The sequence below is a fragment of the Euprymna scolopes genome, chromosome 5 (assembly GCF_053919585.1).
Source record: "Euprymna scolopes isolate OS-2025 chromosome 5, ASM5391958v1, whole genome shotgun sequence".
In the NCBI taxonomy this organism is placed as follows: Eukaryota; Metazoa; Mollusca; class Cephalopoda; order Sepiida; family Sepiolidae; genus Euprymna; species Euprymna scolopes.
The window spans coordinates 66,885,031-66,900,617 of NC_136486.1; the positions used below are offsets into that span (position 1 = coordinate 66,885,031).

A 15,587-nucleotide genomic window follows, 5' to 3' on the forward strand; every position below is an offset into this window, starting at 1 on the left:
CGTTTAAATAGTTTTGTAAGTATGGGTGCTAGTTCAGGTTGCAGTTTTTTGTAGTACTTTAACTGGAATACCGTCCGTCCAGTTGCTTTACTGGAATCAAGGTTTTTGATTAGCTTGGCAACATCACGTACAGATATACGTATATCACATAGGGTGTTTTCAGATACAGGAGGAAATATTGGGGGTTGGCGGCCTTGATCGCAAAAGGTAGAATAAGCTGCAAAGTTCTGAGAGTGTGGCATTGTCTGATGCTAACGAGATTACCTCTGGTCCATTGATGATAGTTGGGATGGAGCACACACTTCTGTTCAGAATTCTGTTTGCTATTTGCCAAAACTGGTGGGAACCAAGCCGCTGCTAGCTACTTTGGACTAAACAGATTGAGCATACAGCCATCTTGCGCTCTTTATTACTTTCTTACAATGGTTGCTGGCAGTCCTGAAAGCGGCTTTAGTTTCCATACATCTATTACGTTGGAAACAGTGGAAAAAGTGATTTCTGTGCGCAATGGCAGCAGCACATTCTGGAGAAAACCATGACTGGCTGTTAGGTTTTTGCTGAAACTTTTTAGAGGGTATGAAACGGTCAATACCTACAATTAACCATTCCGTCAGGTCTAATACTATAGAGGACACATCCTTTTTAAATATGGAATGCAGAGGTAGATCAGTTATAAATGTACGGAAGCTATCCCAGTCAGCCTTAGTGTATCGATATACTGTACGATGGAGAGGTACGTCTGGGGACTTATTACATTTCATTTTTATCTTAATTGATACAACAGAGTGGTCGGAAGATCCAAGAGGCGACAGAACAGAAACTGAACATAGTTCAGGGCAAGTTGTGAGAAAAAGGTCTAGTAGGCTCGCATACTGACCGTCATTGTCGGGCACACGGGTGGGTTCCTGAACAATCTGAGTGAGGTCATAGGCAATGGAGAAATCATGACAGAACCTCCCCTCATCATCGGTCTTGTTTGAGTGGGTCAACCACCCGACGTTGTGAACATTGAAGTCTCCACATACGTGAATGTTAGCTGAAGGATAAGCAGATAGGACTTGGTCAATTTTCTCAAATATGCTTTTAAAGATAGTAACTCCGCTGTTGTTGGGGCGATAGAGAGTAAATAAAAATGCCGTAGTGTGAGCTAAAGCAACCCGGAAACACATATAGGGTAAGTTAGGATATTGCCTTGAGATGTCCCTACCACATGGAAAGCTATCTTTAATATAGGCACATATTCCATGCCCATCGCGATCTTGGGGGTCAGATTTAGAAGTTAAGTTAGAGTATCCTTTAATTGCGAACTCTTCTAGGGAAATAGCCTGTCCAATGCCAGTTTCACTTAAAAATAAAAGGTCTGGTTTAGTCTCCTGTAATTGGGTTTCAACCTCTGGAAGGTTAGAACGTAGACCCCTGATGTTGGAGAAGGAGACATGGTAGTAGTGGTCTACGTTGGAAGTTGGAGAACCGGGTTTAATCGTGTATTTTTTCTTGAAACTTGTCATGATGAAACTTTGAAATTTGTGGACTAGGTCGTCAGATTTACTTAGAGCAGGACAGAGAGGGGAAACTAAGAGAGAAAAAGAAATGAAGAATTTTTTTTTATTTGTAGCTAATGATAATGTAAAGCCGTAACAATTACCCACTTGTATGGCATCGAGAGGCCCCACCAGAAGCTACTGCATGGTCCAGAATCAATTCACCAAATGGCAATACAGCAGCCCCAGTACTTTGCACCTGCTGATAGGACAGCCTCCTTAGTGGTTAATCCAAGGTTCGGGTCCCTGACTATCAGGCGGATAACGTCAGCCCAGACAACACGTTTACCTCCAGCACCCTTACTAGTGACATGGCTACAAGGATAGACATAGAAACAGAAAATTTCCGCCATCTCTGCCAACTGTTCGCACAAAATACTGCCAACCTAGAAAACAGCTTTTTCTTCTCCCTTTGTCAGAAAAATCACTCATTAAAAAATGAGGACTGGGGGACAAATAAGAAGAAGCGAGAGTAACAGGAGCTGCCGATAACGCATCCACAATGCGTTTTCTACTCTCCATTAAAAAAAAACAAAAAAAAATCATTAAGTATTGTACTTAATAAAAGTCCAACAGACGTTTTTAAGGGAATGTATGGTGATAGATTCCCCTCTCACGAACTAAAAATGAGTACAATTTGTAATCTATTTTTGCAATCAACTCGGTAGATAAATAAACATTTATGTACGAGAAAAAAACTCTAGCATTTAATAAAACAGAAATACACAAATTAAATACTGAAATAAAATGGAGTTATTAATATTTTAATCTAAAATAAAAAGTATGATTAAAATTGAAATCACTTATCTCAACAAAAACACTTCCGTCTCCAAATTGCAAACTGTAGTTAAAGAAATTGAGTTAGCAGCGTTCAAAACATTTTTTTAAATTAACCGTTAAAAGAAAAGCCTGGTTTTATTTTGAACTTAAGCTAGTCACGTTTTAAGAAGCTTACGATATAAAAGAAAGGCGGATGGTGGGGGGTTCTTCCGAAAGTAAGTTGGTGACGTTATAAGTAATTTCGAGATAAGATGGAAGCCGGTATTGGACGAGAAAAAAAGCTAGCATTTAATAAAACAGAGATGCACAAATTAAATACTGAAATAAAATGGAGTTATTAATATTTTAATCTAAAATAAAAAGTATGATTAAAATTGAAATCACTTATCTCAACAAAAACACTTCCGTCTCCAAATTGCAAACTGTAGTGAAAGAAATTTAGTTAGCAGCGTTCAAAACATTTTTTTTTAAATTAACCGTTAAAAGAAAAACATGATTTTATTCTGAACTTAAGCTAGTCACGTTTTAATCCTGGATCCTGGGCCTTGATAAGTGAGCTCCATGTAAAAAAAACAGTAAATTAGATGATTTCGATTTAGTGTTCACTTTTGACATAACGTTCTTAACACTCTAACTACCATGTCAAATATATATATATATATATATATATATATATATATATATATATAGAGAGAGAGAGAGAGAGAGAGAGAGAGAGAGACACGACAGTTTTCAATGACGCCTCGTCAACCATATTTGCTGACGTGTTCGCTTTGTTATCAAGACTGCAAACAATCATGAGGGACGACCTGTTGTAAACATGATTGTCTTAAGCTAATCTAGTCTTGTCCCCAATAGGATTCGTAAGAATGTTTCAATATATTTTCTTGTTGTCATAACACATTTTGTATGTGTATATTCAGAAGTAAGAAAAGGTGACTTGATCGACGTGTTGATGCTAAAATCTTACAATCAATGGAAAATGTGTTTTAGCATATACAGCTTCAGTATTATGCACATTTATGTAAACATGTCTGATCATCCAACTGACGTATTTATACAAAACATTGTGGCAGTGAACGTAATATGAAATCATTGTAAAATTCGAATAATTTTAAATCAATCAAAGCGGTCAGTTATTTAAGAAACTATATCCTATATAGCATTCATACCCATTAATATAAAGTATGCTATGATATAAAAAGTCTAAAGTGAGAAATATTTATTTATTTGCAGAATAAACGGGACATTTCAATTTCATTCTATCAATGGTGTAATATTCGTTTTCGATATAAAACATTGTTGCATTTGACGATAAATATACTCAGACACTGCCCTGTTTGATTCGTCCGAAATAATTTATTTAGTCATATGAGACGAACACACCTGTTCGGGTCCGACTCAAACATGACCCCATAATTATTTCGAATGTTATTGACTTATATTCCCGCGACAACATCGCATTCAGCCCTGAATATCTTTATGAGTCAATAACGAAGTGAAGTTGATTGCATTATGATCATATGCACTCTCGTCGATTTCATCGTGTTTAGATCGATATTAATAAAAAAAGACGCGTTTTATTTAATTTTCTTTCCTACGGGATTTGTCCAGAACCAGCATACAATGCGTTTCACAAAAAAGTTTATTTTGTACACCAGCTCTTCGTACAGGGAAGTGAAATAAATATTTTTTGCGAAAATAAAAGTATTTTCGTTTATTGTTTCCTTTATTCCATAGTCAGTTAGCAAATATTTTCGTCTTCCCATGCTGGATGAAGGAATTACAGAAGCACAATGTCTTTTTATTGTACCCTTAAATTATATATGTATGTATGTATATATGCATGTATATGTATATATATATATATATATATACATATGTATGTATGTGTGTGTATGTAAATATTTCTTGGTACTCGATTTTTAAATATGCATAAAGGAGAGCAAAATATTTAGATTACATATTTTTCATAAAAACATAAACCATCACTATTCAAAGCAATGTGTGCTTTCATTATAATCAATAATAATAGTCGAAATAAATCATTGGTCAGATTACAGTCGATTATATGAGTAAGACTAACTTTCTTTCAGATATACACACGCTTTTTCATGATAATCACATTTTTTCGGCGTTTTAATAAAACAATCCTGTCGATAACTTATTTTCATTTATTTTTTAATATTACATATTTTGATTGATAACCATTCATTTCTTTCAGCTTTCAAAATTTTGGTAAGTATTATCAGCTTTTGATAAAAAGTTTTGCATAGCTCACATTTATGTGGCGATGATAGGCTTGATAATTATAGTTTAATACGTTTACGAGCGGGATGCTTTTACCGAGTTTTATCTGCTCTGGTTTGTGCCATCCTTCTGTCGGGCTCTGTTAGTTCAATGTATTTTTTTATTTAATTCATTTTATCAATAATAATTAAAAGTTTTGAATACTTACTTTATTTACATAAAGTAACATTACATTCTATTTTATAAGCGTGGTTTTATTTGTACTTAAACAAGACAAATAAAATTATTTTTTTATAAAATAATGTAGCAATGAATTGCTAAAACCATTCCATCCCAACATTTATCCCGGGTTATTAACATCAAATATGCAATTGTAATTTTTGATTGTAGAATACTTTTCAAACATCCGTAGAAAAAAATCCCTGTCCCTAAAACTCATTATGTTCTCTTGCTCATTAGAAAAAATCTAATCGAATTTTACGCTATGTCTGTACCGATTTATTGTATTTTTTCTTTTCTTTTTCGACATTAATAACTTTTCTTTTACGACATTAATAACTTTTCTTTTACGACATTAATAACTTTGACTGAAGATATTATTTTGATCCTTCTTTATATCTTCAAATATTTATTCATGGAGTTAGGATTCGGTGTTTTAGATTACGGCATTTACTCATTTTTCAGGTCATTTAATGCCGAATTCAGTCATTTTGGAAAAAGATATATGCTGTTTTTCTCCCGTTTTTTTTATATTTTCAAAATTTTTTCAATGAGTTTGGTTTAGTTGTTTTGTTTTACGCTACCTCAACAATTCTCGGCATAATTAATCTTGAATCTAATAATTTTTGTAAGAAAGTGTTTATTCATATTTATAAAATGTGTAAATATTTATTAAAGAAAGTTGTTGTTTTTTTCTTTCCGGCATATTTCTTTTCGGCTTGTGTAATGTCGAATGCAAATATTTTGGTAAAAAAAAGCTTTATTCTATTCAGATGTTCATATATTTAGTCATGGTGAAAAGGAACAAAGCAAATAATAATTTCAATGTTTTTATTATTATTATTATTATTATTATTATTATTATTATTATTATTATTATTATTATTATTATTATTATTATTATTATTATTATTATTTGTATTTGTATTTGAAGTCAGGAAGCCACTATATTAAAACATCCTTACTTGATGAAACAAGCCTCATTTATTTGGAAAACAATCAACTGACGGGAAGAATGAATATCCGTCTTATTTTTTGGAACATTCTATATAGTCTCTTAAACTAATCTCATGTAGAATATTTTACATTTGAAATTTTGACACACGCAAAATCTGCTGCTGTTACACATTCATGTTCCAATTAATTTTTATTAAGAAACAGTTGATGAGATTGCTTTCAATTATGAGATGTGACTTAAATTAGTTATTAAATGATATGCTTTGCGTTTATTTGATAGATAATGAGATTGGGATAACAGAGAAATAGCTGAACTGATTCGGAACATTATTAAAATATATTTCCCATGCGAGGAACTTCTCGAAATGTTTGTCCATATCTGATCTGGAATAATACTAAATAGCTTTGTCACCCTGTAACAAAGTTATTGCGAAAACTTGAGAGTCTAACGTCAATATTTACATAGACACACAACTGTGCATAAAATTCATTAGGCTATATAAGGTAGATTGGTTTCGTTTATAAAGTGAATGTATACTTTTTATGATAGTGTGGATAAATAAGTACTCCATGATAGCATTTACTACATCTCTGTTTTCCAGTTTTGTGTTATTAAACTGATGAAGGCTTAGTCAAGATATTTCGCGAAAGTAAAAAATAGAAAACGTAAGTTTCACGTATTGCTATATGTTGATCAGTGTACTATGTTATCCTGCATGAAACCATTTAAATTTTCAGTAAGGCCACATCTCGTTCGTTTAATTCTGAGAAACAAGGGATACAATCTGTAACGAGATCTGCGCGTGTAATTGTGAAGCAAGGGTAGATTAATTCTCAATCACATCACTACATAATCAACACTTCTCAAATCTTGCAACAACAAGAAAATCACGTCGACTAGAAAATATCGAGATGATCGGAAAGAACATACAGCAGCTAGCTTTCTCAAATAGTCACAAGTCTTGATATGGCTTAACTAGTTATCTTACGGCAACCGGTGTGTGATTTTGTTGTCTCATGAATTAGAGATACAGTGTTAATAAAATAATTCTCTAGCTAGTTATACATATGTATTTAGAAAACCATCACTTTAAGAATACTGCGTAATCTTGAAAACTACTTTTTTATGAACAGGAAAAATTTGCATGATATATGTATTGTAATAAGGTTAGCGCAAAACAGCAAAGTTTGCAAACAATTTTATGAATTTCAAATAGTGCATATTATACCACAAATTAACATATTTTACATTTTAAAATATATCATAATTAAATTATACTACCTAACTTTATGACGCTGGCTGGTTTGGTGCTAAATACATGTAGTATTCGCCATTTTCTGAACAGGACTATTTCCATATAATACTGCCCTCTCTCGAAGATTAATCAACAATTATAGACATGAAAGTTTGTATCATCGTATTGTGATTTTAATCACAGTATGATGATATAAACTCTTATGATTATAATCGCTGTTTTATTTCAATCAGAATGTATTATGCAATAAAATATATCAAATTTTAGGCTAAATTATCGGGGGATATAATGAAAGTTTAAATTATGGGAATTTTTAGTTACATGGCTAGTATCACACATAACTTTAACATGTCATATTCCCTGACACAAACAGTAACATCTCCAAAATCCCCACTTGTAGACCTATGTCTGACCACATTTCGCGAGGATTGAGTAAAATATGCCCATAAAATCTCGGGAATGCTGATCATGTTGTAATGATGATAGGCATCATTCTAAACTTTCGACCCAGAATTGAAAAGATATTGCTCAACAGTAGAAGAAGCTACTAGAAGACGGCTGATGAGGAAGCCATCGGGAATCACAATAGCGATGCTCCGTGAGGAAATATTTTTCTCTTCCTGCGGAAATGAAACTACTGAATAGTTCAAAGCCGTTATTGAAGCGCATGTTCCCACACTGAAGTTCTATAGATAACCTCACTCTTTTCAGTGATCAGTCTCTCTTGCACAGCTGCCATTGTTGAAAGTCAGAACTTATACTGTATAATTGTCCGACATGAGTCCACTACAAATAGACAAAAGTATATAGAAGCTAGAAATAATTGTAAAAGCAAAATAGATGCTATTAAGATATAATATCCCAAGACCACCACAAAATGCATTAAATCTCAGAATTTAGGAACTCGTGACAGTTGAGTAAATAATGGGCAATTACACGTTGTTTTTTTACAATCTAACAATCTTGCTATTCTTTGCACGGCAATTGAGACGGCTAACCTGCTTGATGAATGCTTTCCCTCCAACTCCATTTTGAACTCAGCACACCACCCTCCCCAGAGATTCGTTTTCAGGACAGAAACCAAGCTTAGTAATCGAAAATCACCTTCAAATGTATGTGGACTTAATCGCATTTTGGTGTACTATTAAAACTTGCTCTGCTGAGTCTGCCCCCGTAATCTCTAACTATTTCAACATATGTCTTACCAAATATTGATATCCTGAATGCTGGAAAATTGCCTCTGTGGTACCAGTTTACAAGAATTCTAAAAATAAAAAAAAAACAATTGATACGCTAAATTATGATCCAATTTACCTTTTTCTTCTATTCGCTACAATCTTTTTGTCCTTAAGCAACCCAAAACTAGTCGACTACCTCACAGATACAAAACTTTATTCTGACGAATATATGAATTGAGATAAGCCAATTCTACATCATATATCCTAACTGTAATCTCTGAACATATATAATGCAAGAGTTGCTGGAGATGTATACCTTAATATATCTAAGGCCTTTAACAGGGTATTGAAATATGCACTTCTCATGAAAACTAAATCATATGGTATTACTCAACGAATACATTACATAATCAAATATTTTAAAATAAGAGACAAATCTCGGTTGTGTCTGATGGTCAATGTCAAAACACCATGATTATAATGCTTGTGTACATCAGATGCCAACCCTTAGATCTTACTATTACTCTTATCCATAAATGGTCTCCCTAATTGAATTGTTTTCGAAACAGGTATATTTGCTGATGAGACCACGCTTTATAACAGGCTCGATGGGAAAACGAATGAATAGATATCTAACACCTAAGATGATGACCTCCAGTCTGTAGCTGAATAAGGACACACATTATAATTACTAAACACTTTCTCAATCACTGATAGCCCTAGTTGATGATACACTATGGAAAAGATTTTCCTTTAAACACCTTTGCTTAACGTTAAAAGGTGATATGAGGTGGAACAAATACATCGAGCGTATTGCAAAGGTTACTACAAAGTAATTGAACTCTCTACCATGCTAGAAAGTTGCACACACCTGAGAGTATCATGTGCCTCTACAGGACCATCATTCGCATGTATGAATCATTGTTATCACATGAACTGGTGCACCCGCGACTAGTCGCTCACATTTAGACAACTGAACTGGTCTTGCACTGTTAATCAAACTCCGATATTTAGTGTCATTGACAAAATATTCCATTTTTGTGACTATTTTACACGTATTTAATGGAAAGTTATACGATGAACTCCAAGCGGTTGAATGACTTCGATGTAAATACCCTTCAGTTACCCGACAATGAGCAAAATCTTACGCATACACTGTATAGATGCGTACATACCGGGAAGCCTTTTACTCAAATATTTTCTTTCCGCTAGATTGTGTAATTCCATTCGTCGGTCGCTGCTTCCCTGACTGCACCGACATGCAAACGTTCAAGCTTAATGTAGCAGCCAGGTACGGCCAACGATGGATTTTGTTGCCACCTCTGGGCAGGAGCTGCTAGAACCAGATTATCCTGACTTGATAGAGTTCAACATAGACTTCGTAGCTTAGTGGACAATGCCCTTTTCTCTTCCCTGCAACCTCTTTCTCACAGAAGAGACGTTGCAAAACTGTCTCTGCTTTATCGTTATTTTCATGGCAAGTGCTCAGCTGAGATTCAATCTATGGTCCCCACCATCACCAAAATTTTACTAAAAACACTCGTCTAACAAAAACAAATATCAATAGTTTCCCACATTCTTTCCTGTGCCTAAACGTAAATGTAGATTCCATAAACAACGCGTCTTTCTTAGAACTGCACGCCTTAGAATTCTCTTCCGATTGCTTGCTTTCCAGTTGACTACAATCTGATTGTCTTCACGTCCAACGTAAACCAGTTCTTGATGAACCCTCTCCCTAAGTAATCCAATTTACAAAATCCCCACTATTTATGTTTACTACGCTATAATTATAGTTACTAATGTATACTCATTAACCCTAATCCTCAAGTAGCCTCCGGGCCTTGATAAGTGGGGATTCATGTGTAAAAAAACATATTGCTGCTCAACTCTATAGACCGTATAACTACAAATGTTGTCCAACACAGTAGCCCCTTACACCAAAGTGGTGCAGTGCCTTGTTTAGGGTGAAACACAAGAAAAATAAATAAGCTGTTCAGAGTAGACTATTATACCATTGCATATAAGTAGTTATTCCGTTACCTGGATGAATCAGAGCCAACTGACTAAAAAACTGAAAATTCAATAATCTTTCAGGGTGACAGAAACTGGCTTTTTTCCGAAGTAATCAATTATTTTACGAGTGGACACACATAATAGTAAATATCAATATATGTTTTAAACATTGCTCAAATTATAACATGTGGATTATGTAATGATTTTTCAACTTAGACCTTCATATTCTATCGTATATATATATATATATATATATATATATATATATATATATATATATATATATATATATAATTATTTCGCACCTTAAATAAACATTTGGGGAATAAAAATATCGGTTAGTTTGCCTTGTTGCTAGATCGCGATTTCCTCTCACTCGGTATCACTATAGATTGTCTGAATTAATGTTTATTGTTATTAATGTTAAGATATCTATTCATTTCGCGACGGTTGGTAATGTCCTAGGAGTGTGGTTTCTTAATAGCGGAGCCAAAACTTGATTCGTTGCAGGGTTCGAATCCTTCTGGTTATCCGCAATCATTCCTTCTTACACTGATGATTGTGAAAGCATGAACGCATTGTGTCTCTAAGTATTAAAAATAGTGTATCTGTGTCTGCATTTATAAATGTGTGTGCGTGTGTGTGTGTGTGTCTTTGTGTACGCGATTACGAAGTTCCGAGACTTTAAACGCATATTGTTAAGCTTTCTTTTTTAAGTTGCTGAAATTGTTTTTTGCTCATCTCGAATAAGGAACTGGTTATTTTTTATTAACAAATCAAAATTCATTATAGTTGAGTTAAATTTCGTAAAATTATGATCAACTTTTGTTTGGTAGATCCTGATTTAGTGTGGCAAAAAATTTAAAACCCAGAATTCTAAGCCAAGATGCTTTATGGAAAATGCTTAAATGGAGCAGTGAGTAATTATTAAATAAAACCAATCATTCGGTCGCAAAAAAACAAAAAAGAAAACAATGACGATTTTATTAATGTGAGTGTGTTTGTCAAATGAAATGCCCATTAATTACCTTTTGTAAAATTGCTTGAATATCTAGTATATTAGTAAATACACATTTTAATAGAGAAGTGCACTTCAAATATTGATATCTACGCAACAAAAATTCAACATTATATTTGAGTGCGTGTGTGCCTTTAATGAAATGTACTTACAATTATCAATTTATTACAAGGCATTGAAATGACAAAGATATTGGACTGTGGATGTTTGGAACTAGGTTACCGGCACACTGTTGGCATGAGTGTTTACATTGCAGATCCAGTCAGTTCTATAACACGATTATGGGTGTTAACAACCTTAATTTTTTAAAACTGCTCATACAACCTCGTTGGAGAAAAAATATTATAATCAAAGGATGAAATATAGTCGGTGAAAATGTCGTAAAAATCTAATCCATCCGAATTTTACAAATTCTATTTTGCAGATTCATTTCGCATTCCTAAATAACACACTTATATAAAAACATTGCAGATGCCATTATTTTTATGACGTCATAAATTGTTCGAAAGAGGTGACATTTTCACTTTTTTAACGTTGTATATTAATCATAAGCACATTAGTCACTCACAAACAGTGCAAGTCACGTTTTATTATTTGAAATCCAGTAAAGTCAAGAAATATTTCATTGCTCATGAGATATAACCAATCCAGTTATTTTTAATACTAAAGTTCATATGCCTTTCAACTTTTCTGAGTCATTTTACTCTATCCCTCGCGCAACAAAAATAATAAAAGTTCACATCCGTGCGGAAAGTAAATGCCCATGTATTGGATAACGGGTGGTAGCCGAGTAGAAGAGAGACCATAATTTACTTTTTTTATGAGAGAGAGAGAGAGAGAGAGAGAGAGAGAAAGAGAGAGAACATTTTATATTTATATTATTTCTTTAAAGCTTTGATTTTGGTAGCCAGTTCGTCTGCCGATGTACAACTTCACAAGTAGCGATGTTTTCTCAAGAGTCGACCAGTGTTGAGTCAACGCAGATAGTATAGAAAAGCAACGGAAATAATTTATTACATAAAACTGGCATAGTGTTTTACTTTTGCATATAAGTTTGATTACACTTACACACATATGCATATGTGTGTGAATGTGCGTGTGTGTGTGCGTGTGTTTGCATGTACAGATGTGTGTATGTGTGAGAGACGATTTTCGTCAGGTCATTAGTAAAATTAATGATCTGATAATATCTGGGATGCAATAATAAAAAAGATTATATTAGTGTAGAGATTCGGCATATATATTTCTGTATTGAGCCGTGGTGAGAAAATACTGGAAATGTCATCCGAATGTATTATTCTATTTGTTTATTGTAATGATATATATACATACATACATACATCCATACATACTTACATACAGACGAATAAGAGAGAAGGACAACGATGATGAGATAAAGAGAGATCTGTATAGGGGGCAGATATACACATACAAACCGAAAGAGAAAAAAATGAAGTAGAAAGAGTTAGACGTACATATAGAATGAGAAATTGGGGAAAAAGATAAAAAGAATAAGATTTAAACCTATATATTCGGTAACCATGGATACTGACGTCCCTTAAAATTATGAATTGATACTGTTTTGTTTGCAAATGATTAATCTCTTGTTGCTGAATAAGATCCTAGCAATTGTTTCATAATAAATAACAATTTAATTACTTAATGGAGATCATTTTCTACAATGTAAATACACGGCGATTTCAAACTATGACAAAAAAAAAACATTAATTGATTATAGGCGCATTTTCCTTGCTTGCGTAATTAAACTTTATTCAACAATGTAATATAGCATTCTCATAATTAGCTGCCATGACTACCAGAATCATTGGAGTCTTCTCACTATTTGACTGGTACATAAATGAGAAAATCGATACATCCACTGGTGGTAAGTTTGCTATTCAATTTCAGTCGTGATGAAAATAGAGATATTATATATATATATATATATATATATATATATATATATATATATATATATATATATATATATATATAAATCACTTAATATATGTGTTTATATGTGCCATGTTTATGTATCTACTATATATATTATTACAAAAAATTAAAATATATCTTTTTTATGTATAAACACACTTTTGCACTTGCCTTGAACTCGTAATTAGAAAATGGAAATAAATTAAATACATTTATGTGTGTTATTAAATTATGCGAGCTAGAAATAATATAAATATAATAAGTTGAATTACGAAGATCTTGCGTATTTAATACATTAATATGTTAGAAAAATGACTTTTTGGCAAGGTTACAATATGAAATCCAACACGAATTTAACAATATCTAATTATAAATGCAATAGTTATTTTGTGTGGATTTAAATTGTGTTTACGCTTATATACCAAGAAACCTATGGCAACTGTCAAGTGTAATAATTTACATGTTAGACATGCAATCAAACTGTAAGACAATGTTCGTCAGGGGCGACGTTATTTGATATTATCAAACCATTTCTAAATATGCGCATACTTTTTTAAGCAAAATATCAGGTTGAGAAGGAAATTCTTGCTGAAGTTTTGAATTTAAATGCACATGAGATATTTCAGATAAGTTCTCCTGATAATGCTTTTACAGTATATATCATTTTAAATAGCATTTTAGCACTAACAGTTTAAATGAGAATCCTTTTCAAACAATTATATCTTCTTTTCAGAATGCAAGATGGAAAATACACATTCGCACAATTTTCTTATTTCAATTAAAGATAAGGTGGAAGGCCATCGGCGACGCTCAACTCAGTGGTTAGATGCCAATGAAGCTTCAAGAAACTTCCCAAGGCTAGAGTTGCACCAAAAGAAAGCCATGCTGGTTGTGCTGTCGTCTGTGAACTGTATCATCCATTACAGTTTTTAAATGCAGACGAAACTATTACGGAACTAACTAGACGAAACTTACTTACTCTTAGAAAGGCCAAAATTTAAAAGTACTAGCGGCTCTCTTACATTTAGACGAATAAAGATGATGACATAAATAAGATATTTCCTCTGCTTGTATAACAGACTTTGGTTGTAATACTGTGTTTTACATAAACATAAATATTTTTTTAATACTTTTTTGTTTTTCTAATAATTTACGCCCCTAAACTACACATATAAATATCATTGCCTACAAAAACATTTATTTATTATATATTTGTTTTATTATTGTTTTTTGTTTTATTTTGTATTTCTCTTTTTCGAACACATTATCGGCACTGATCAAACATTTCCTTTTGTGGAGAGGTAAATATTTACTTTAGCTAAAACTTAGGAATTTTCTTGAAAAGGACGATATTAAGAGATTTTTTACATTCCTTATTATGACAATATGGTTTACATTATGCAGACACAGGTAGTTTTCGTGATATAAAAGGCATGCGTTATGCACTTTGCAGGTGGGTATGCTGACAACGAATGACAAGTTTCAAGAAAAATACATCTAAAACCCGGATCTCCAACTTGCAACGTATACCTCCACTACCATATCTCCTTTTCCAACATCAGGGGTTTATGTTCTAACCTTCCGGAGGTTGAAGCGCAATTACATGAGACTAAACAAAACCTTTTATTTTTAAGAGAAACTTGCATTGGACAGACTATTTCCAAAAATGAGTTCGTAATTATGGGATACTCTAACTTAACTTCCAAATAGGACCCCGAGATCGTCATGGGCATGAAATATGTGCCTATATTAAATATGGCTTTCCATGTGGTTGGGGCATCTCCAGAGAAGATCTTACCTTACCATATATGTGCTTCTGGGTTGCACTAGCTCACAGTGCTGCATTTATATTTACTCTCTATCGCCCATACAACAGCGGCGTTACTATCTTTAAAAGCATATCTGAAAAAATTGACCACGTCCTATCTACTTATCCTTCAGCTAACATTCACGTATGTGGAGACTTCAATGTTACCAATGTGGAATGGTTGACCCTCTCAAACAAGACCGATGATGAGGGGAGGTTCTGTTACGATTTCTCCATAGCTTATAACTTCACTCAAACCGTGTTCCCGACAATGACGGCCAGTATGCGAGTCTCCTAGACAAATGAAAAAGTCTCACAACTTGCCCTGAACTATGTTCAGTTTCTGTTCTGTCTCTTCTTGGATCTTCCGACCACTCAGTTGTATCAATTAAGATTATTAAAATGCAATAAGTCCTCAGACGTATCTCTCAATCGTACAGGATATCGATGCACTAATGCTGACTGGGATAGATTCCGAACATTTATATCAGATCTACCTCTGCATTCCATGTTTAAAAAGGATGTGTCCTCTATAGTATCAGACCTGACAGAATGGTTAATTTTACATACCCTCAAAAATGTTCCAGCAAAAACCTAACAGCCAGCTGTACCATTGGGCACAGAAATCACTTT

At 33.5% G+C, this 15,587-nt stretch overlaps 1 protein-coding gene and 1 long non-coding RNA gene across 4 annotated transcripts in view; one reads left to right on the forward strand and one right to left on the reverse strand.

Annotated features, from left to right (window-relative positions):
- LOC145276832 (lipopolysaccharide-binding protein-like) overlaps positions 1-15,587 on the reverse strand; it is a 274,030-nt gene that overhangs the window by 173,196 nt on the left and 85,247 nt on the right. The window lies entirely within an intron of this gene.
- Positions 12,663-14,240, forward strand: LOC145277098 (uncharacterized). The gene is made up of 2 exons (XR_013868107.1): positions 12,663-13,097; positions 13,881-14,240. It is a non-coding gene; the product is annotated as an uncharacterized LOC145277098 (long non-coding RNA).